Source organism: Macaca mulatta, chromosome 6 (genome assembly GCF_049350105.2).
Source record: "Macaca mulatta isolate MMU2019108-1 chromosome 6, T2T-MMU8v2.0, whole genome shotgun sequence".
Classification (NCBI taxonomy): domain Eukaryota; kingdom Metazoa; phylum Chordata; class Mammalia; order Primates; family Cercopithecidae; genus Macaca; species Macaca mulatta.
This window is the reverse complement of record NC_133411.1, coordinates 184,520,401-184,544,921: the sequence shown is the minus strand read 5'-3', so window position 1 is coordinate 184,544,921 and position 24,521 is coordinate 184,520,401. Positions and strand designations below refer to the sequence as shown.

General features: G+C 45.4%; 1 long non-coding RNA gene across 2 annotated transcripts in view; it reads left to right on the top strand.

The window, feature by feature from the left end:
- The first annotated feature begins 2,112 nt into the window (after positions 1-2,112).
- Positions 2,113-24,521, top strand: part of LOC144329605 (uncharacterized) — a 76,137-nt gene continuing 53,728 nt past the window's right edge. The window contains exon 1 of one of the 2 annotated variants that reach the window (XR_013395018.1): positions 2,113-3,862. This is a non-coding gene — a long non-coding RNA (uncharacterized LOC144329605). Of the gene's footprint in view, positions 3,863-13,282; positions 13,779-24,521 lie in introns of those variants that run through there. The other variant, XR_013395019.1, reaches the window with a different exon arrangement.

Sequence of the window (24,521 nt, the reverse complement as noted above, 5' to 3'; positions counted from 1 at the left end):
AGAATCTTCTGAATTTGAAGCTGTTACCCACCCCCAAAAAAACAGGGTTGGTTTTTTCACCTGGTGAGTAACAACCAACCCTCCACGAGAATACAGGTTTTGATCAATAGGAGTTTTATTACTTATCGCAAGTCAAAAAAAGTACTGGGAGTATTCTCCAAAGCAGTGTCTCCCCGAGGGAAAATGAGAAGAGGGTTTTATGGGGTGATGGAGAGGGGAGAGGGGGCATCATCGCAGGTAGAGGAGGGGTCCCAGTGGCACAGATGCAGTGAGTCCTCAGGCCAGCACATAGGTCCCGTGTTACAACAGTGACGCTATAGCTCCTCCATGGGTAGAGACTTCAGTGTGATGGTGAGGAATGTTCACTTGGGTTTACCTCTAAGTTGCCGGGGTCTGTCAGACGTTGCTTCCAACTGACTAGGTGACAGCATTCCACATGGAGTTTGGGGAAAAGCAGGCTGCAAGGCAGAAGGCTGTAAAACAGGCTGATTGCTCGAGTTGATGAGTTGATTAAATTCCTATAGTCCCTGGAGACCCTCCCTGTCTGCTTACAAAGTGATTTGCTCTAGATCATCCAACTAGCAAATGGCAGAGCTGGGAATGTGTTATTGGCAGTTGGACTTACATCTTTTCAAGACTCATTCCAAATCAGAATTCTACGTTTCTCTAGCTCAGGATCTGAAGTTGGGGTGAGTCAAGAAAGCACAGCCAGAGGTCTTGGGCAGTGGCCAGGTGAGACAGGGGAATCTGGGCAGATCCATCAGAGGACATAGATGGGTGAGGGTCCCAGCCTTAGCCCAGGAAGTGGGGTTCAGGCCTTGTACAGGAGACACACCTGACAGCAATAACTCAAGCATACCCTGAGAATGACCCTATGTTCTAAGAAGAATGTTGGTTCAGAGTTTTTAGCTGGGGAATCGGGGAGTAGCCAACCCAGAGATTCACTCCTTATCCACAAAGAACATCTGAACCCCTGGCCCATTCCTTGGAATGAAGGCCATACAGGAGATGGAGGCCTTTTGTTTTGAGTTAAATAGAGGTTGCTAGGTAGAGTGTGCTGAGTGAAGATTGCTATATAAACTACATGTTTTTTACAAATGGCAGTGGTTCTCCTGTCCAGTCCACTGCCCTTAGACTATCCCATATGTAAGCCCTCAAAAAACCCTATGTGTTATTCACTGGCTTCGGGTCTCTTCTTTGGCCTCTTGGACATGGTGGCATGCCTATTGGAGTCAACAGGGGTCCAGCACAACTGATCTGAAGCTCCGGCTCCGGATCAGAAGGAAGTTAAGGGAGGGTTCGTGGTTATCTAAACATAAGCAGAATAAGCCCCCATATGGCTAAGGGATAAGACTGGCTCTTGCCAAGGTCATTTCCAGGGACCAGATGTCTCCCAAGTTCAAAGGAAAAAGTTCAGAGCTTAGAAATTCAATTAAGACTTTGAGGAAGGAGAAGAGGGGGCTGCCTAAGGAAAATGTGCTATAATAAAAATGTATTTTTATTCCCATTTCTGGCACTGAGCTCCAAAAATCTTCGGAATTTTCTGAGTTCTAAAAGTGTCTTTGTTATGCTAATGAGGTGACCTATGGTGGGCCCCTAGATAGTTTTAGGATGAAGATTGGTTTCCAGAAAGATTAGAGGGTTGGCATTTTGGGCCAGCCCAAGCTCTGGGAAAGGAAGGGGGTTGGAGGTCGAGTTCAATCATACAGCCAGTGACTTAACCGGTCGTGCCCACAAAATCAAACTGCAGTAAAAACCCTGGACACCAAGGCTTGGTGGAGCTTCCTAATTGGTGAACACACCAATGTGGCAGGAAAGCGATGTGTCTGTATTTCACAAGGAGAGGTCACAGAAGCTCCGCACCCCTCTCTCCAAACCTTGCCTTGTGCCTCTTCACTCCGTTAGTCCTTCTCTGTTTGTAATAAAACTGTACTTGTAATCTAGTATTTTCAATGAGTTCTATGAGAACTACAAAACCCAAGGGAGTCTGGGACCCGTGAATTTATAGCTGACTTTTTAGAAGTGTGAGTGGTACCTGAAATGTGTGGCGGCATCTGCAGTGGAGGCAGTCATGTGATGTTCTGAACTCTTAAACCTGTGAGTCTGATGCTAACTTCAAGACATTTAGTAGGTGTCAAAGTATTGGAGATAAGTAAAGGGACAATTATTTGTCCATCTGGAAGAAGAGTTTGAACAGATAGTTTGTTTGCAAGGAGCCCAGAGAAAGAGATTAAGTGTCAGTGTTCTCACCCAGAGATGCCAGCATCTACTGCTTTTAGTGGGTCTTCTTTGCATTGGTAATGGGAAGGCTTAGGTTCAGCTAAAAGACCCTAGCCACTGGGGACATCCAACCACTGTCCGTGCATTTCTTATAAGATCATCCTTATCATCACCATTATATTATCAACGCTATCACCCATCACCACCATCATCCCATCATCCTTGCTATTAACATCACCATCACCATTACCATTATCAACATCACCATCATCATCACTCTCTTAGTCCATTTGTGCTGCTACAAGAAAATGCCACAGCCTGGGAAATTTATAAACAATAGAAATGTATTTCTCACAGTACCAAAGGTTGGGAAATCCAAGATCAAAGCACCAGCAGATTTGGTGTCTGGTGAGAGCCCAGTCTCCACTTCTAAGATGGCACCTTGTTGCTCTATCCTCCAGAGCGAAGGAATGCTATGTCCTCACATGGCAGAAGGGATGGAAAGGGCAAAAAGAGGTGAACTCCCCCCATCAAGCCCTTTTACAAGGGCACCTAACTGCCAATCATGAGAGCAGAGCCCTCATGACTCAATCACCTCCCAAAGGCTATACCTCCCAATTCTGTTGCATTAGAGATTAAGTTTCAACATGAGTTTTGGCAAGGACAAAAACATTTAAAACATAGCAATCACTGTCACCATCACCATCCTCATCCCCAGCATCATCATCCTCACCATCATCACCACCATAATCAGTATCACCATCATTATCCTTATCATCACCATCACCATCATCTCCATTACCAACATTATCACCATCACCATCATCATCCTTACCATCATCATCCTCGCCATCATCAGTATCACCATCATCACCATAATAATAATCACCACAGTAATAATTATCATCATTCACCATTGCTATCATCATCATCACCATCACCATTATTATCCTCACTGTCACCACCATCACCATCACCGTCATCATCATTTTCACTATCACCATCACCATCATCACCATCACCATCACCATGATCATCATCCTCACCATCACCATCACTAACATTGATCTAGTGCTTACCATGTGCCAGATCCTCTCTTGAATTTCTGCCACACATTCCATAGCAGTCCAGTGAGGTGGAAACCATAGCTATCCCCATTTTACCTGAGGAACTTGAGAGCAGGAAAAGTGAAATGATTTCTCTGGTAAATGCCAGTGAGGGTCCACCAGGATCTAAAGCCCAGGCTACCTCATCGCAGATCCTGCGCTCACAGGTACTTTCTTGTAAGCTGCTCTGCAGAAGTCTTCCTGCTTCCTCCCCTTACCTTATTCCAGGCTGCTATAGATGGGCTGTGTCTCACCCAGAATTCATATGTCGAAGCCTTAACTCTCAGTGTGGCTGTATTTGGAGATAATAAGGAAGTAACAAAGGCGAAATGAGGTGGTCATAAGAATGGGTTTCTGATCCTGCAGCATTAGTTTCCTTATAAGAAGCAATGTCAGAGCGCTGTTTCTCTGCACCTGCTCAAAGAGGTCGGATGTGCACACAGTGAGATGGCGGCCACCTATAAGCCAGGAAGAGAGGTCTTACCAGAAAGTGACCATGTGGACACCTTGATCTCAGACTTCCAGCCTCCAGAACGGTGAGAAAACACATTTCTGTTGTTTAAGCCACTGGTCTGTTGTATTTTGTTACGGCAGCCTGAGCAGACAAATACACAGGTAGACTCAGTAAAGTGAAGGAGATGGGACAGGAAGTGTCATTTCCCTGAGCACCTGCTTGTGGCTTGCCAAGTGCTGACCGATCCATCAGGCACATAGGCACAGATCTAAGGCCCACGATACTTTTAGGGACCCTCAAAATATTTTAATTTCTTCTAAAAAATCATAAGATAATTTTTTCATGTTAAAAAAAAATTTCTAGGGTCCACAAACTTCTGCTATGGAAACAAGGACGCATGAAGGCACAAGTACCTAGAGCTCATGAAAGTCATGATGAAGTCCTATGTATCCCTGGCTTTGATCAGGCATCAGCACACATGGCCGGGGGGCCAAATCCAGCCTACTGCCTGTTTTTGTAAATACATATTGCCTGTGGTTGCTTTTGTGCAACAAAGATAGAGTTGAGAAGTTGTGGCAGAGATTGTATGGCTTACAAAGCCGAAAGGACCTACTCTCTGCTCCTTGGGAGAAAAAATATTGTCAACCCCTGCTTTGCATTCATTCATTGAGTTGATCCATGCCCCGTGAGGCTAGACATTTTATCCTTATTTTTCTAGATAAGAAAACTGAGGCTGAGCAAGGTGAAATGGCTTGTCGCAGATCGCATAGATTTGCAGCAAGGAAATGTTGACTTAACAGAAAGCTCTTGTTCTTTCTGTCGCAACCAGGCCCAGTCCGGGTGTTTGTTTGGTCCCCTTCCTTCCTGAAATTGCCCTCTTTTCTTGCTAACTACACAGAATGAAACTGCAACAATTAAGCAAAACTTGTTACCACAATTAATTTCAGTTCAAGCAATATTTTCTGTGCCAAGCCTGTTCCTATACTCGGTGCCATCAATATAAAGACAAAGGGCCGAGTGTGGTGGCTCACGCCTATAATCTCAGCACTTTGGGAGGCCAGGGTGGGTGAATCGCTTGAGGCCAGGAGTTCAAGATCAGCCTGGGTAACGTAGAGAGACCCCATCTCTACAAAAAATAAAAATAAAAATTAGCTGGGCATGGCGGCGTGTGCCTATATTCCCAGTTCCTCAAAAGGCTGAACCAGAAGTATCACTTGAGCCTAGGAGTTGAAGGCTGCAGTGAGCTATGGTGGTGCCACTGCACTCCAGCTCAGGTAACAGAGATCCTGTCTCTAAAATAATAATAGTAATAATAATAATATAATGGTAAAGACAAAGAAGACACACCCTCTGGGAAATTGTATAGGACAGTGACTATTACTTGAGTGTTCCTGCTGGCCGGAGTGGCCGTGATAAGCCATTCTCCCTCTCTGAGCCTTGTGGCTTGCTTTTCTAATCATGCAGCCAGCGTGGTTGTTAAGAGTGGGGCTCTGGAGGCAATAGACTAAAGCTTGAATCCTGTTGTGTAACCTCACCTGTTGTCTCCTCTATGAAACTGAGATGTGAATAGCTTCTCTCTCATAGAGTTGTTGTGAAAAGCAAAGGAACTCAACATGAAAATGCCTTCGAATGCCGCCACAGAAGGGGAGCTTAATGATGATTAACCACTGTTATTATTATTATCATTATTACGCACCAGGACCACTTAGATTTATTTTTTATTGTTTATTCTTAATTTTTAAAAATTTATTATTTATTTATTTTTGAGATGCAGTCTCACTCTGTCGCCCAGGCTGGAGTGCAGTGGCATTATCTCAGCTCACTGCAACCTCTGCCTCCCGGGCTCAAGTGATTCTCATGCCTCAGCCTCCTGCCCAGCTGGGACTGCAAGAACCTGCCACCATGTCTGGCCAATTTTTTGTATTTTGGTAGAGATGGGGTTTCACCATGTTGCCCAGGCTGGTCTCGAACTCCTGAGTTCAGGTGATCCACCTGCCTCACCCTCTCAAAGTGCTGGGATTATACAGGGGTGAACCACCATGCCCAGCCAGACCACTTAGATTTCTGGGCTTGGTGAGAAGGCCTCACATTGGGGTCTGCTAGAGACTTGGAATCTAGTCCAAAGTGTTTCTGACTAGCCACGTGGCTCTAGATAAGTCCCTTCCTCTCTCCAGGCCTCAGTTTCTCCACACAATCACCAGTTAATCTCCACCCAGCATTAATTTTCCCTTTTCTTCTAGACTGTCCTCGCTGCTCTCTCCCTCCTAGGCCTTGTTTCCCTCAAGGATTGCCTGGCGCGGGGCCTGCCCTGTGGCCCCATTGCCCACTTGGTGACTGCCACTGTGGCCTGCCCTCCAGTGACTCAGATGGGTACATCCTAGGTAAGGTCAGAATCCAGGTGCAGAGCCCACCAGAGCCCAGAAAGGCAAACAGGGAAGGAAATGAGAAGAACAGGTTGTAGCTGACTTAGCACCAAGGTATACCTGTTTGCCCAGAGGATGAAACAGAACCCTCCAGAATTTGGAGATTACCCCTCCACAACGGGGGCCCTAGAAGATCAAGCACGTCAGAGCTCGTGGGTGTGCAGTCGTGTGTACAGTTCACGTAGCTCATTCAGAGCCAGGTCTCTTCCCTGTTCATGCCACTTGCTTCCTCAAACCCTCCTTCTCAGCAGGAATCCTCATTCAGGGCCTCCAAGGAGGTCTCCGAGGACCCTCCTCAGTGGGAACCACATCTGAACCTGCTTCTGGCTTCCAGCTGCAGGGGCTGCCTCCTGCCCACCCACCTTCCTAGCTCTGTGCACCCAGCCACACGGGCCTCTTCTCTGTTTTTCTGTAAAGCCAAGTTTGCTCGCACCACTTTGGCTGATAATTTCTCTTTTTAAAGGCTGGCCCCTTTGATTCTACTTCTCCGGGAGGTCACCCCAGCGAAAGCAGCACTCCCCAAACACTCTTAACCTTGTTCTGTATTCTGCAGGGCACCTTGACTCTGGGAGGCTCCTATCTGTGTATTTATTGTCTGTCCCTCTGCCCCAGTGTAAGCTCCATGAGACCACAGCCCTTGTTCCTCCATCCTGACTGCCTTTGCAGGATCAGGGCAGCGCCTGGAGCATAGGAGGTACCAGTCATAGCTGCTGAGGGACTGAATGAGTGCATTCACTCACATCTTAAAACTGCATCTTTCCATCTTTTTTTTTTTTTTTTTTTTTTTTTTTGGCAGAGTCTTGCTCTGTCACCCAGGCTGCAGTGCAGTGGCACCATCTCGACCCACTGCAACCTCTGTCTCCCAGGTTCTAAGCGATTCTGCTGCCTCAGCCTCTCGAGTAGCTGGGATTACAGGCGCCTGACACCACGCCCATCTAATTTTGTATTTTTAGTAGAGATGGGGTTTCACCACGTTGGCCAGACTGGTCTCAAACTCCTGACCTCAGGTGATCCACCCGCCTCGGCCTCCCAAAGTGCTGGGATTACAGGCGTGAGCCACCACACCTGGCCCCATCTTTCCTTTTTTATGAGAGGAGGCTGAGGCCTAGGAGGAGCCATAAGGTGGAGAGATTTTCTGAGGGATCTAGCAGTGTGACTTGGACCCCAGGCCACGTGGCAGAGAAGTTGAGGGAGGAGCGCAAGCTTTGGAAACAGGCACCTGGGTGTGGGGCCTTCCTCCGCTTTACTAGCTGTGTGACCCTGGGCAAGTGACTCACCCTCTCTGAGCTTCTTCTTTATCTGTGAAATCATCACTCGGGTGGGTGGTGTTCTGGGAAGATAGAATCTGATGAGTGAGTGTGAGTGCGCTGTGTGCTGATGAGGGTGCGGGGATGGTGGTGGTGGTGTTTGTCTCAGACTCTGTGCTGCTTTGCCAGAGGTGGCTGAACCAAAAGGCTCTCAGGGGCTGCAGACCCCGCACCTGCCTAAAAAGCAACTCACAACTCCACCTGGGGTCTTCCGGGAGTTTGCAACCATGACCTCTAAGAAAACATAAACGACTCTGGGCTGTATATATTTTTTTAATTGTATAATAGTGAAATACATAAAGCATTTATAATCTTAGCTATTTTCAAGTGTACAGCTCAGTGGCATTAAGTACATTCACATTGTGTGCCGCCATCACCACCATCTATTGCCAGAGCTCTTTTCACCTTCCCCTGCTGAAACTCTGCACCCATGAAACACTAACTCCCCATTCTCCTCCCCTCACAGCCCCTGGCAGCCGCCATTCTACTTCCTGTCTCTATGAGTTTGACTATTCCAGGTAGGTCGCATAGGTGGAATTAGAGTATTTGTTCTTTTGTGATAGGCTTATTTCAATCAGCATAATGTCCTCAAGGTCCACCCATGTAGCATACATCAGAATTTCCTTCCTTTTTAAGACTGAGTACTATTCCATTGTGTATAGGCCCCATATTGTTTATCCACTCATCTGTCGTTGGACACGCAGGTTGCTTCCACCTGTTGGCTATTGTGAGTAATGCTGCTATAAACGTGGCTGTAGCTGGGCGCGGTAGCTCACACCTGTAATCCCAGTTCTTTGGGAGGCTGAGGCGGGCGGATCACCTGAGGTCAGGAGTTCAATACCAGCCTGGCTAACACGGCGAAACCCCGTCTCTACTAAAAATACAAAAATTAGCCAGGCGTAGTGGCGGGCGCCTGTAATGCCAGCTACTCGGGAGGCTGAGGCAGGAGAATCGCTTGAACCCGAGAGGCAGAGGTTGCAGTGAGCTGAGATCACGCCGTTGCACTCCAATCTTGGTGACAGGAGTGAAACTCCACCTCAAAAATGTATAAATAAGTAAATAAACATGGCTGTACAAATAGCCCTTTGAGGCCCTCCTTTCTTTTGAATAAATACCCAGAAATGAAATTGCTGGATCATATGGTAATTCTATTTTTAATTTGTTGAGGAACAGCCATACTGTTTTACACAGAGGCTGCACAATTTTACATTCCCACCGATGGTACACAAGGGTTCCAATTTCTCCATATCCATGCCAACACTTCTTATTTTCTATTTTTTTGATAGTAATCATCTTAATGGGTGTGAGGTGATATCTCATTGTGGTTCTGATTTGCGTTTCCTTAGTGATTAGTGATGTTGAGTTTCTTTGCATGTGCTTGTTGGACATATGAATATCTTCTTTGGAGAAATATGTATTCAAGTCCTTTGCCCATTTTTTAATTGGGTTGTTTTGCTGTCGTTGAATCATAGTTGTTTATATATTTTGGTTATTAACTCCTCATCAGATACGTGATAGGCAAATACTCTAATTCCATAGTTGCCTTTTCACTCTGTTGCTTCTGTCCTTAGATGCATAGAACTTTTATATTTTCATGTAGTCCAAGTTATCTATTTTTACTTTTGTTGCTTGTGCTTTTGATGTCATAGCCAAGAAAATATTGCCAAATCCAATGTCATAAAGCTTTTCTCCTGTGTGTTCTTCTGAGAGTTTTATAGTTCTAGACTATTTTAAAAGCCAAAAAAAAACATGGTAAAATGTAAAACGATCTCAGTGCAGCCTGGGGCCCTCTGACTCAGATGCCCCAAGCCAACAGTCTTGTGACTGGAGATCATTTGTGTCCAGTTTGTGGGCAGAGCAATGCAAGGCAAGCAGTGGACAAGCTGTCTGAGAGCTCCTTGCATCCCCACATGAGGGGCCTTGGTTTTCCCATCAGTAAAATGTACCCGCTTCATGGATTTGTGAGGATTAAATGAGAAGGAATGTAAAGCAACTGACCCTTCCTGGGTGTCTGAGGCCCTGATCGCTCTGAGCTGTGCAGGGCCTTAGCTGGGTCACCAAGAGAACTCTTGAAGATTTCAGACCAGCCCAATCTCTGCAACAATTCTTCCACAGAAGTGCAGCCCAATAATAAAATCAGGAATTCTCAACTTTACAAATAGCACTAGAAAAGATTAAAGAGGATCCGATTCCTAACCCACTGGACACTTGTTCATGCCCATTTTCCCTCCATCCTCAGCCAACCCCCAGGGCTCCAGCCCCTTCCTCGCCCAGCCTCACCCAATGCCCTCCACCCAGCAAGTACACACGCTCCTCCCTCCTCCACTCTCTGAACACAGATGAACTCCTTTCTGATGTGCTCTTTTCTTTGCCCTTTTTGCTAGGCCTGGATCATATAAAGCTCTTGTGAGACCTGGAGAAGCAGCAATGGCAAAACCAGCATTGTCTGTGGGAGGAGCCAGGACGTAAAAACAATCCAGGTTAATAAGTTTAAAAACATCCAATCAGTCAACATGGGTGAACTTTGAAAACACTGTGCTGAGAAAAGGAGCCAGTCACAAAAGCCCACATACGAGATGAACGTCCACAACAGGCAAATCTAGAGAGACAAAGTAGATTGTTGGCTACCTGGGTCAGGGGTGACAGCTAACGGGTACAGCAGTTCTTTTTGGGTGATGAAAATATTCTAAAACGGATTGTGATCATGGATACACAGCTCTGTGAATGCACTGAAAAAGATTAAACTGTACACTTTAAAAGGGCGAATTGGATGGTGATGTGGTTTGGCTGTGTCCCTGCCCAAATCTCTTCTTGAATTGTAGCTCCCATAATTTCCATGTGTTGTGGGAGGGACCTGGTGGGAGATAATTGAATCATGGTGGGGGATTCCCCCATACTGTTATCATGGTAGTGAATAAGTCTCATGAGATCTCATGATTTTATAAGGGGAAACCCTTTCCACTTGACTCATTCTCTCTTGTCTGCCGCCATGTAAGACCTGCCTTTCACCTTCCACCATGATTGTGAGGTCTCCCCAGCTACGAGAAACTGTGAGTCCACTAAACCTCTTTTTCTTTATACGTTACCCTGTCTCAGGTATGTCTTTATCAGCAGCGTGAACGTGGACTAATGCAGACGGTATTTGAATTATATCTCAATAAATCTGTTAAGAAAAATCTCTTCATCTACCAAAGATACATCAGTGCTCCTAGAGGCGAAGTTGCTGATCCAGGGTCACAACCAGCAAGTGACAAAGCTGGGAACCAAGACTAGTCTGCGTGGCCTCAAGGGCTGCTTTATTCCTCTCCCCTGGGCTGCCTCCCTCAAGGATAAGTGAGGAGGCAGAAGTTTGGCATTGTCCTTCTAAAATCAAAGGGGTATTAGCAAATATTTTAACAGTATTCTCCATGAGCGATCGGATGTGCTTTCTTCTTTGTTCTTTCTGTATTGTTTGAGTATTTTAATATCTTTTTTTATTATAAAATGTTTTAAAAAGAATACATTATTCAAGAACTATAGGTGACAGTAAGTTTCATGGGGGTCAGTAGTAAACAATTACTCTTGTCATTGCTCTGCTGAGGTGGCAGGTGCTTTTTAATGTGGCAGGCACGAAACCACTTTTGCAAAATGACATCAATGAGAAAATTGTGGCAGTGGGGGAGAGCTGATTTAGCCAGCCTGCCTTGTGCCTTTAGGCTTCGAGCTGCCTTTGATTATTCCTGGGCTAGCTTTGGAAGACATTTAGTTTACAGTTTAAATGATAACAGCCAGGCCGGGTACGGTGACTCATGCCTATAATCCCAACACTTTGAGAGGCCGAGGCAGGTGGATCACTTGAGGTCAGGAGTTTGAGACCAGCCTGACCAACATAGGGAAACCCTGTCTTTACTAAAAATTCAAAACTTAGCCAGGCGTGGCAGTGCACACCTATAATCCAAGTTACTTGGGAGGCAGAGGTAGGAGAATCACTTGAACCCGGGAGACGGAGGTTGCAGTGAGCCGAGATCGTGCCATTGTACTCCAGCCTGGGCAACAAGAGCGAAACTCCGTCTCAAAAAAAGAAAAAAAACATTGATGACAGCCCTTCCCCAAAACTCAACCACCTTCCTAAAGCTAACGAGAGGCTGCCAGACTACAGAACAGGAGCCTGAATTCTGCTAAGGTATAGACATAAACAACCACCAGCCATTATTCCACAGGTCATAAGATACGCAACTCCCCAGTCACACCTGCAAATAGCATCACTATGGTAGAACCTAAGTTTGGCCTTTTGGAAATATCTTTTCAGATTTTTTGCATGTCTGACACCTAGGGTTCCACCAGGATCCACCCTCCGATGGTGGCTCCATCTGGACCCACCCACTCTCCTGTGGCCCCTCCCGGAAGCGATTCAGGGCAGGAGGATCATTTCCTACACCGTTTGGATTATACCCCCCAACCAGTCAACAGCCACCCCATCCCTTTCCCCAGACTACCTGTGAAAAACCCTAGCCCGTGAATTCCAGGGAGACCGATTTGAGTAATAAGAAAACTCTGGTCTCCCGTTCAGCCCGCTCTGTGTGAATTAAACTCTCTCCATTGCAATTCCCCTGCCTTGATAAATCAGCTCTGTCTGGGGTGTGGGAAAGAGAACCCACTGGGCGGTTACAGGCACTGGACTTAGTGTATGATGCACGATGTGGAGGCAACGGTTGTTCTCATTTTACAGATGAGATCAGTTAGGTTTCAAGAAATGAAGTTGCCTGTTCAAGGGGCACAGCAGGAGATGGCAGGGCCAGGATCCACCCCCAAGTCTGTGGGTTCCAGAGTCTGTTTCTGGAATTTAGGTATTTCCCATGGAGGCATATTGTCTAGATCAGTAGACACAAGGGTCTGGCCACTGGCCACACTCATTGGCCATGATGGTTAGTTCCAGACTCTGCCCTTGTGGAGGAGATGAAGTAGAGAGGAGACGGCACAGGGAGCCATGCTGTATAGGAGCAGTTGGGGGTCTGAGGAGGAGGGACTGGGGGCATAACACTGTCACTGCTTGGTCTTGGCCAGTTGGTGCTGGGGAGTGGGGGACTTTGTGAGGCCAAGGAGGAGCGACAGAGGGAGCTGTGACCAATGGTCAAACTTGGATGGGAGATAGGTTAGGATCTAACTGTCCAGAGATGAGATTGGTCAGCCGTGTGAAGTAGTGAGCTCCCCATCACTGGAGGTGTGCAAGCTGAGGTTTGATTTCAGCTTGTCAGAGATGATGAGGGGTGGCTTTATGCATTGCGTGGGAGTTGGATTCGATGATTGTATTAGTCAGCTTGTGCTGAGTAAAATCCCACCCTACCCCTGCTCCACCAAATCTCAGTGGCTTACCACAAGCAGTTATTTCTCATACATTGGTCTTCAGGTCAGCTGTGGTTCAGCTGGGCTTGAGTTCTTTTCAGAAAGAAATAGGGGATATGGCAACAAGCTAGCACCGAAGCACGAATGTAGCCAGATTCCCCATGGTGGGCAAGTGGCAGATAGATCTTAGGATAATAATTTTGGAATAATATTCAGGTTGAAGCTGTTGCCTCTGCTGTGTGATGTGCAATCACTACTCTCCACAGTCCTAAAACTTGAGTAAAAATCTTTTATGTACAGAAGCTTGTGTTCCTGGCAATGGGGGAGTGAGATGATCAGTCCAGCGTTCAGCATGGGAGAGAGTGGGAAGCAAAGGTAGCATGGAGAGTGAGAACTCAGAAAAGGAGATGAGCGCCAAGGCTGACTGAGGGAGAGGGAGATGTCTAGAATGGGGGTGTGAGTTAGTTTCAAGGAATACGCTTAGCCCAATAGGCTGGAGGGGACTCAGGGCCTCCAGGTGGCTGCCATCTGACTTACCTTTGGGGTAGTTTTGTGCTCTATGGAGAATCCTTTGCAGCTTGGGTTAGCCATCAACCTAGCGCTGAGACAGAACAGTGTCCTCACAGCGTTGGGGAGTACAACCTGGGGTTGGGTGGACCCTCAGAATAGACCCCAAAGCCAGAATGGAGTCATTGCAGTCTGAAATCAGCCCTGGAGTCTTGTGGAGTCCCTCCACTCTGGGCTGGCTGTTCCAGGCAGAGTGTCAAGGCAACTGCAGTGTTGAGAGAACTTTCTAGAACCTTTCAGCCAAGCGAGTCTCCTGAGGCAAATGTACAAGAGGCAGGACAACCCCAGGCAGCTCTCTATCGGGGTAAGTCAGAATACAGTGTGACTGAGTCTGGAAGAGGGATGCACACGGTCCAGGGAGGCTGGAAGGGAGAAGCCGGTGAGTGCCCCAGGAGCCTCCACACAGGCTACCTGTGAGCAGGGCCTGGGAGGATGGAGCGGGGTTTATCTGATGGCAGCAGGGAGGAAGGGCTTTTTAGGTGGAAGGAGGAACGTGAGGCAGAATCTAAAGGAGCATGACACACAGCCTCACTAGTTAACAGGAGCTTTTTATCTCTTTTCCCATGTATTTCTCTTTCCTGTTAAAAATGGAAAATGTATTCAGATGTATGCTAATTACGCACCCCACACCCGGAATAGAAAAAGTCGTAGGCAGAGGCTGCAGAATCGTCACTCCTGCGGTAGCTTCTCGCGGTGAGAGATCACAGAGGCTGTGGCTTCCGAGGAAGGTCCGCAGACCCCGGTGCTCTAAGCCACCCTTGGGGCAGCTACGCTCAGCAGAAAAGTCGCAGACTGTGCAGCCTCACGGAGCAGGGTTCAAGGCCCAATGCGGGCACTTTTAGGCTGCGTGACCTTGGACAAGTCATTTTGCCTCTCTTAATTTTCATTTCCAAAATCTAAAATAAGGATGCAGGATAAGGATACAGGCCCATCCTCCTGTCACTGTGTCTCCTCCAGGGCCAAGTGCTTGCACTGTCTCCCTGAGCGTTTGCCAACTGGAGGCCCAAGGCCACCTCTTCCTTGATCTAGAAGCTGCCCGGCTGCTTGACCCAAAGCACAAGAGCACCTTGATCCGTCTTTCACTCTGTTGTTAAGGAGACCTTTAAGAAGGTGAGAGCAGCCAAGCAGGAAGCACACCCATCTTCCCTGCTAGAACTCAGGCCAGCTTCCTGGTGACCTCTTACCAGGGTCAGCAGCACTAGCTCCATCAACAGGACCTGGATTCCTGTGCCCCTGGCTTCAGGGGGATGCCCAGAATGGAACTGTCTCCCTTTGACCCCACACAGAGCAGGTAAAGCAGTCTCCTCTTTGGATCTGGAGGGCTCTGGAATGTGTAGAGCCTGGGCTAGAATTCTGGTTCAGCTGTGACACCTTGGGCAGATCCACTCACCTCTCTGAGCCTCAGTTTCCTCACAGTTAAAATGGGGATGACAGCATTCACCTCACAGAATTACGATGAGGGTGACATTAAATGAGATAATATAGGCAAAGTGGCAGATGTATAGTGAGTGCTCATAAACGGCAGCTATTTTTACCTCCATGAATGCACCTTCAGACTGTGCTAGGTTTTTCGGAAGCTCTCATTCCCTGAGAACCCTGTCCATGCTCTGAACCCCAGCTCAGAGTTTGTGATCTTGCTTGCCTCTCCCTGCACCCCTGTTTTTCTTGCTTAACCTCTTTTTGCTAAAAGGAAACTGAGGCTTAAAGAGGTGAAGTGAAGTGTCAGAGCTAGGATTCCAGCCCACCGTTCTGATGACAGATTTCGGGCTCTCTCCCCACTCTGTCACTCTAGTGGGCAGCTCACATTTGGGGCCAGGGTCCCGGAGGCCCTTCTGGACTCAAGGAAGGATGTCAGCTCCAGGAGAGGGAGCCTGGGGTCCAGCAGTGCCCAGCTTCCAGAGCACTTGGCACAGTGGTGCCAAGATTGTGGGAGTGCTCACCCAGGGAGGCAACGAGGGGTACATGGTCTGAGAATTTAACGGCAATAATAAAATCAACTGAAAGTTAGCTTGCTTTTAAAATTATAACCATGTGCCTGCAATTCTAAACAATGTTCATGATATAATACCCCTCCTTGAAGAGAAATTGTTGGTCTATGTCTAAACAACTGCTGTGGCTGTTATCGAGAATTCGTGCATGTGAGTAAGGCATGAGATCTAATGTATTATGAGAGTAATGTACATCAGCTTCTGATTAGCACGTTTTTATCACTTACTCTTTAAAAATATTATTCTTCATGGAAATTAATTCTTCTTCTTCTTTTTTTTTTTTTTTTTTTTTGAGACAGAGTCTCACTCTGTTTCCCAGGCTGGAGTGCAGTGGCATGATCTCGGCTCACTGCAACCTCCACCTCCCAGATTCAAGCAATTCTCCCGCCTCAGCCTCCTAAGTGGCTGGGATTACAGGTGCACACCACCACACATGGCTAGTTTTTGTGTTTTTAGTAGAGGTGGGTTTTCACTATGTTGTCCAGGGTGGTCTAGAACTCCTGGCCTCAAGTGATCCACCCACCTTGGCCTCCCAAAATGCTGAGATTACAGATGTGAGCCACCATGCCCAGCCTCTACATGGAAATTAATTCTGAGCGTTCCTTGTCACACAGTCAGCCTTGACAAACTCAAATTCAGCTGTACATTCTTCTTTTGGGTATAAATTTGTAAAGATGCAGAGTTGTTCGAGTTCACTTTGGATGAAGTTTGTCTCTACCCCTGTGATACTGTATATTCCTGTGTTTGAACAATAGATTTGAAATAAATAGCACAGTAATTGTAAAGATGAAGAAACTGACCTTGAGTTTCTTTAACTCTGTCATTCTGCATAATCACTTAAAGCTCTTATTTGTGTTTAAAATTTAAAACAGCAAAGTACACATTTTTAGATGTCATATTTTTGTTTGATAGTGTAACTTCCATTTACACATGAAAAATATGTTTCATGATTTCATTATTATTTTATTTCAGAGTATTATAATTTAATATTCCCCTTGTATAGAGAAGAGGATCTAAAAAATTGTCTTATCTGGATCAGATATGGTAGATATTCCCTGTCAAGGAACAACCAGACTGAAGCCAGTTCCCTGGGGAGCTGGAGCAACCTCTGCCTCCCTGCTCAGATCAGGACTGACTGTCCAGCGGTCTAGGGGACTGAGGCCATGTGCTGTGGTCTCATGAAGGAGGCAGTGGCCAATATGACATGGAAACACAGACTTTGGAATCAGAAAGACCAGGTCTGAATTCCAAATGGCTGTGTGGCTTTGAGTAAGTTACTTCACTTCTCTGAGCCTCAGTGTCATCATCTGTAAAATGGGAGATGCCAACAGTAACTATCTCCTGGTTTGATGAGAGGGTTCAATGAGATAATGTTGCCAAATTCTGCCCAGCCCACAGTTGGTGTGCAAGGACTGGTGGCCACTGGCTTTTTTGTTGGTTTGTTTTGGTTTTTGTTTTTTTGAGATGGAGTTCTGCTCTTGTTGCTCAGGCTGGAGTGCAATGGCAGGATCTCAGCTCACTGCAACCTCCGCCTCCTGGGTTCAAGCGATTCTCCTGCCTCAGCCTCCTGAGTAGCTGAAATTACAGGCGCCCGCCACCGTGACCGGCTAATTTTTTGTATTTTTAGTAGAGACAAGGTTTCACCATGTTGGCCAGGTTGATCTCAAGCCCCTGACCTCAGGTGATCCACCTACCTCGGCCTCCCAAAGTGCTGGGATGACAGGTGTGAGCCCCCATACCCGGCCCAGTCATTGTTAATGATGTAATTTCCATTCATCAAGGGCTAGCAAGGAAGGAAAAGATTGGAAGTGAAAGTGCCTTTGCAACAATTATGACAGGGGCAGACATTTGACCTGACTGTATCTTGCTTCTAACCCCCACGCTGTCCTTGCTCATTCCTAGATGTATACTGAGCTGATTATGGGAGGAATTTAGTTTATAGTTTAACTTTGAAAAAAAGATGATAACAGCCCCTTCCCAAAACTAACCAATCCTTCCTTGGGGATTGGACTTACTTTGTAAGACTAACATTAGCCAGAAGATCGGAAGTTACAGCTCGAGAGTCACGCAGCCAGAGGCCACAAGATTCCGAACCTCCTAACTGCTTCTGTAGATGGCATCACTATTATAAGACCTGAGATTGGTGTTCAAAGTATTGTTAAGGCCCTGAATTCTGATGGACCAGCTGGCACCACCTAGACTGGTAAACTGGCTCATCTGGTCTTGGATCCCCACCAAGGAACTGACTCAGCACAAGAAGACAAGCTCCAGCTCCCTATAATTTCATCCCCGACCCAACCAATCAGTGACCCCATTCCCTAGTCCCCTGCCCACCAAACTACCCTTAAAAAATCCTGGCCTTTGCAATTTCAGGGAGGCAGATTTGAGTAATAATAAAACTGTCCTTCCACTTAGCTGACTCTGCATTTATTAAACTCTTTTTTGTTGCAAAAACCTTCTTTTCTCCAGTGCACTGCCTTTTCTGGGCAGCAGGTGAAATGAACATATCAGGCTGCTGGCCCATTTCAGAGGCAGAACAGGGTGTGAGTGTGGGCATTTCCAGTGTGATCCCTGGCAGCTGGGATGAGCAGAAGAACAGAGGTTCTGTTATGGGCTCAGGTACAAGATCTGGAGGGTATGATTTCTCAAGTGAAACTAGAGATGGAGAGTTTTCAGTGAAATCTTTCATTTTAAAATGTTGGTTCAAATACTTCTAAAACACTGTGAGGGTCAAACAAAACAAATGTGTGGGCTGAATGTGATCCATGGGCCACTGGTTAGCAACCACAGTCTAAGAAAAGATGGGTCCTGAAATACAATGAGAAGAAAGTCTGTTGCTCTGAGAAACATCAATTAATCTTTCTTTTCTTTCATCTTTGGCTCTCTAGCTCTGCTTTTCCTCTTCCCCTGTTTTGACTCTCCTCTACTCTCTATTTCATCTGTAAATGTCTCAGTAGTTATCTTTGAAATATTAGCACTCTTTATAATGTAACCATAATACCATTATCATACCTAAAATAATAGCAGTATTTCATCAAATATCCAGTAAGTATTTGATACTTTCCCTGTCTTATATATATATGATATATATCTTATATATCAACTCATATGTTCTAATTCAGTGTTTTCAAACCCTTTTTCATCATGGTCCCCCTAAGGAGCTTTCATAGACATATTTTCCCAGTCATCATAGCCTTCCCTCTCCTAATGAAATTTTAATAGCACAGATATACTCTATATTTCTTTGGATTCTGCAGCCCTTTGGAGAGCCACAAACCATTATAATAGCTAAGATTTTTCCATCATCCAAGAAGCAGTTTTTGCTCCACCGGTGACAATGGTCCACCACCACCTTGAAAAATGTATGCTCTAGTGAGATCCATATGATATCCACACATAACAATTGGTTGATGTGTTCTCTTAGACCTCTTTTAAGGTTTCCTCTCTATCTCTCTCTCTCTCTCAAGTTTTAAAAGCAATTAAGAAAATAATAATGTGTACATCTGTCTTTTAGAATTTCCCCTGAATTTTAGCTGAATTTTGCTGTCTGCATCTCCCTGGTGTTGGTTACCATGTTCCTCTGTCCCATGCATTTTCTGTGTATTGCTAGCTGGATCCAGTTGCGTTAATCAGGATGGGGATTGATTTTTTTCTTCCTCTTTCTTTTGCAAGACTATATCTTTTACTGATGGGAACAGACATTGATGATCTGGTCTAGATTCATTAATTTATTAGGGTTTCTCTCCCTTTAAGTAAATTGCTTCTAAGAGTTAATTCCTCAAAAGGCTGAAAAAATTTGCATTTCTTAAGGGTTGATTCATTGCACTCCCTGCAAAGAATGTTTTAAAGCTCCTTAATCTAAAACACAATGGCTATAATTAAAAGTTTAGCTCTGGTGGCTCTTGGAGGGCAGCAAAGTCATACATGTGAAATTCGTGTATTTCACAGCTCACTACAAACATAAGGAGAAAGGATGACCCAATCAGAAAAGTTCTTTCTGCCTTCTTTCCCTCCTTTGTTCCAATCATGAGTATTTACTAAGATCCTATCGTGAGTGCTGGATTCTCTCTTAGTACATAGGACCCCGTATTGAGCCAGCCAGAGTGGGGAGCTGGTGTTCCCAGAATAAACCTGTTCCTGACATGCAAGACATATCTCCAAGGTATTTTTAGGTGTTGGTGAGGGTGCGGGGAGATAGCTCCTTTAAAAGCCAAATCCTCACTTGGAAGAGAAAGAGGTTCACCAGAGGCTGCAGATCTGGTTAGAGTGTAATCTTTAACACAAAGCCAGATTGTACAGGGCAGGGTTTAGCCAAAGACTTGCTTCCAATGCTAATGAAGCAGAATTCCATCTTGAAGGGTGGAAGGAGGAAGCGTGGGGATCCAAGAGGGGCTAAGAACAAGATCTGTCTTTCTCCCCGGCTGGTGTCTCTGGTGCCTAGTGGATGCTTGGAACCAACTCTTTGAATAAATGAAGACCAAGTGAGATAATATAGAGAAAAATGCTTTTGCAATCTGTAAAATGCTGTTATAGAATACTGGTTTGTTGTTTATTAAGGTGAATATTGACCTTGACCTTGGAGAGTGAGGGTGGGGTAAAGAATGTAGGGAGGAAAAGGAGTTATTACGTACCAGGTACTTTAAAAACATGGGTCTTGTTTAATTCCTGTAGCCCTTGTGGGAAGTAGGAATTCTTTTTTTTTTTTTTTTTTTTTTTTTTCTTGAGACAGAGTCTTACTCTGTCACCCAGACTGGAGTGCAGTGGCATGATCTCAGCTCATTACAACCTCCACCTCCCGGGTTCAAGTGATTCTTCTGCCTCAGCCTCCTGAGTAGCTGGGATTACAGATGTGCACCACCATGCCTGGTTAATTTCTTTATTTTTAGTAGAGATGGGGTTTCACCATGTTGACCAGGCTGGTCTCGAACTCTCAACCTCAAGTAATCCACCTGTCCTGGCCTCCCAAAGTGCTGGGATTACAGGCATGAGCCCTTGAGCCCCTGTGCCCTGCCAGGAATTCTTATTCTATGATTTGTCGGATTCTACACATTTATTTTGTCAACCTAAAAAAAAAAATCAAAAAGCTCAAGATCTAGTTGAAAGAGTTTATTCAAGAGCAGTGCGGGGGGGCGGGGGTGGGTGGGGTGGAAGGTGAGAATGGTCTATATTATGTAGGCGAAAATGGAGGTGCTAAACAGTATTGTAAGGTTTTCCATACAAAAGCTAACATACAGATACAAGATTGTTTGGACGATTGATTACACTCTAAGGGGGTTGCTTAACATTCACTTGTGAAAAAGTAACAATCACCAGGGTCTCTGTCTCCAAAGTCATTTAGTCTGTTTGAATAAAGAATAGGGGATCTGGTTAATACATAACATTTCAACACAAAGGTCAGGAAGCAAAAAACATCCAAAAACAGCCGGGGTTATGTGACTCAGTTTACAAGGCTTAACTTTTCCCCTGGCCACAATACATTTGGAAGTCCTGAAATTTTATTTTCTTTTTACAGTTTTGATTTTGCACATTCCAGAAACACACTAGACTGGGTGCTAGACAATTCTGACAATCCCTCCGTTTCTTTATTAATTCATTCAATAAATATGTATTGCGTGCTTGCTCCAAGCCACTTTGCAAATGAAGACACTGGAGTCAGTGCCTTGGCATGTCACTTCATCCCTCTGGAGTTCGGCTTCTTTAAGTGTGAAATGAGAACAATACAACTGGCTTTACTGGTCTCCTGGGAGGCTTCCCTGAGAACCTGGTGCATGGTAGGGACTGGCCAAAACAGCAGGGCAGGGTAGCCCAGCCTGAGTTTTCCTTTGCTGTGTAGACCTGGGGTTCTTATTTGGATGATATTCTAATTGGGGACCTCTGTCCACTTTGTTTTTCTTCCTTCCCTCCCCTCTTACCCTCCATTTCTTCCCTGTCTAGGCAATGCATGCTTATGTAATTATGCCCTTACTTAAGAAATCCCACAGGCTGATCTTGAAACAAACCAGGCTTGGAGACCCCATCGGAGACCCCACATAGACTCTCCTGCTTGGAGGGAGTCGCAAACAATTACTTCACTATCATCTGACTGAAGTCAAGATAGCTCCAACCCTGACAGGCGAGCCAACGAGACTCACCACAGACCCCGCACCCTGCACCACTCCCACGTGTCTCCTATACCAAGTTTCCCTTTAAAACCCTATGGTAAATTTTAAAATTTAAAATAGTACTTCAGACTGGGCGCGGTGGCTCATGCCTGTCATTCCAGCACTTAGGGAGGCTGAAGCCGGCGGGTCACCTGAGGTCAGGAGTTCGAGACCAGCCTGGCCAACATGGTGAAACCCTGTCTCCACTAAAAATACAAAAATTAGCCGGGCGTGGTGGCGGGTGCCTGTAATCCCAGCTACTCAGGAGGGTGAGGCAGGAGAATTGCTTGAACCCAGGAGGCGGAGGTTGCAGTGAACCGAGATAATGCCACTGCACTCTAGCCTGGGCGACACAGCGAGACCCCATCTCAAATATAAATAAAATAAAATAAAGTACCTAAGAATGCTAGTTCACCATCTTCTTGATTTGGTGGGTCTCTGATTAAAACTGCTTTCCCCACAACTGATCCTCGCTCCTCCTGTTCTGGTCCCATTATAATACCATTTCCTTGGGGGAATTTTGGAAATGAGGGACAGTATTTTTTTTGTTTGCTTTTTGTTTTTTGGTTTTTGTTTTGAGATGGAGTCTTGCTCTGTCGCCGGGCTGGAGTGCAGTGGCCCAATCTTGGCTCACTGCAACCTCTGCCTCCTTAGTTTAAGCGATTCTCCTGCCTCAGCCTCCTGAGTAGCTGGGATTACAGGCACCTGCCACCACGCCTGTCTAATTGGGGCAGCTTTTTTGTTGCCATGAGGATTGTGAATGCTTTCAGCATTTAGGGGAAAGGCACAAGGATGCTTGGGTCCTGCTGTGGGCACAACAGTACTGCACAGTGAGGCATGAGGAAGAATTGTCCAAATCTCCCCAGATATTATAATGTCCCACCAGGCTAAACAGTACAACTGCAGATCAATAATACTCCAATATTTAATAGGGAAAAGCTTTCACAAAATGATATGTAAAATCTCAGTAACTCAGGAGAAGTTTCTTACAGAAGGAGAGGCTTGAATGGAAGAAAAACACTGTCTTGTGATGATTGACCAATTTCTCTTTTATGTGCATGTAATTCATCGTAGACCATATATTTCCAATCTCATGTTTAGTTGAAAAGAGTTTCCAGCCAACAGTATAGTTACTACAAAAAGAGTCATTGAATACTGGTAGCAAAAGAGATTTGATATCTCTTTTTGAGATGGAGTTTCGTTCTTGTTGCCCAGGCTGGAATGCAATGGCACAGTCTCGGCTCACTGCAACCTCTGCCTCCCGGGTTCAAGTGATTCTCCTGCCTCAGTCTCCTGAGTAGCTGGAATTACAGGTATACACCACCATCCCCATCTAATTTTTGTATTTGTAGTAGAGACGGGTTTTGCCATGTTGGTCAAGCAAGTCTCGAACTCCCGACCTCAGGAGATCCACCCACCTTGGCATCCCAAAGTGCTGGGATTACAGGCATGAGCCACCACGTCCGGCCTGATACTTCTTACAACAGACTTAGATCTGAATTGTACTAAATAAGTGGAAATATATGAAATGCAGAAATCTCACTAAGTTTCATGGAATAAAGGTTTCGAAAATATTTAAAATGATTGCTGTTCAATATAATTTTATTTTTCTTATAGCATAGTGATAAGAAATCTATGTTCTAGAAATTGCACATTAAAATCATTTATTTTGGGATTGCCTGATATTTTTCCTTTTCCTTTTTATTTTTATTTATTTATTTTTTAGACAGAGTTTCACTCTTGTAGTACGGGCTGGAGTGCAATGGCACAATCTCAGCTCACTGCAACCTCTGCCTCCTGGGTTCAAGTGATTCTCCTGCCTCAGCCTCCCAAGTAGCTGGGATTACAGGCTCCTGCTACCACGCCTGGCTAATTTTTGTATTTTTAGTAGAGACGGGGGTTTCACCATGTTGGCCAGGCCTCAAGTGATCTGCCCACCTCAGCCTCCCAAAGTGCTGGGGTTACAGGCATGAGCCACCGCAGCCGGCTTATCTTTTTAATCTAATAAGGTTTTCAGTTGACCACAAAGATTTTCTTAAGTCTTTAGTGTTATTATTTTTCCTTTTCCAGACCATACCTTACGTGTTGTCTCCTGTTAGAAGAAAAACTTTAGACAAATTAAATGTAACAGCGTTTAATTGAGCAAAGAACAAGTGGTGAATCGGGCAGCCCCCTAGCCAGAATAGTTCAGAGGTACTCCAGCACTGCTGCGTGGTAGGAAAAAATTTATAGATAGAAAAAGGAAAATGACATACGGAAAACAGAAGTGAGGTACAGAAACAGCCGGATTGATGAGAGCTGGGCGTTTGCCTTATTTGAACACGGTTTGAACAGTTGGCTGCCTATGAGTGGTAAAGTCTGGCTTCTGGGATTGGCTGAGACTTGGCTACTTGTTACAAGAGTAGGTTATGTCTGTTCACACATCCAGTTAGGCTACAGTTCACTACTTATAGAGAAACCTTTAGGCAGAGCTTAAAATATGTAAGGAAGCAGCTTCAGGCTAAACTTAAAATTTAACACTCCTCTCTAAGGATACAGAGTCCCAGGTCTTGAGACTGAGTGAATGCCTCAGCGTATACTAAAATTTCAAGACAGAAGTTATGTTTGCTGGGATACTTCGTCACTACCCTGTCCTTTGTCACAACACGGAGAATTATTTTGACACTACGCTTATAAATAAGGCCCACCTACTTTGCGAGAATATCACGCATCCTGATTTTCTCCATTAGTCTTGGCATGTTAACCAAACTCCAATGAAGGTTATCTCCCTTTCCTTATCACACGTCAGTCAGCCTAGTCTATTTATACCGACCCTAACACTGGCTTTTAATCTGAGGTCTACCCTGCCTCTGCTCCTTCACGTCTCTGTACTTCTTACACCTTCTATAAGGCATCTCAGCACCTTGTCCTCTTTAATCCAAATTTATACACTATAAATAGGAACCGGCATCTGACTACTTCACTGTGTCTTCTATATAGTCATGTCTGAGCACT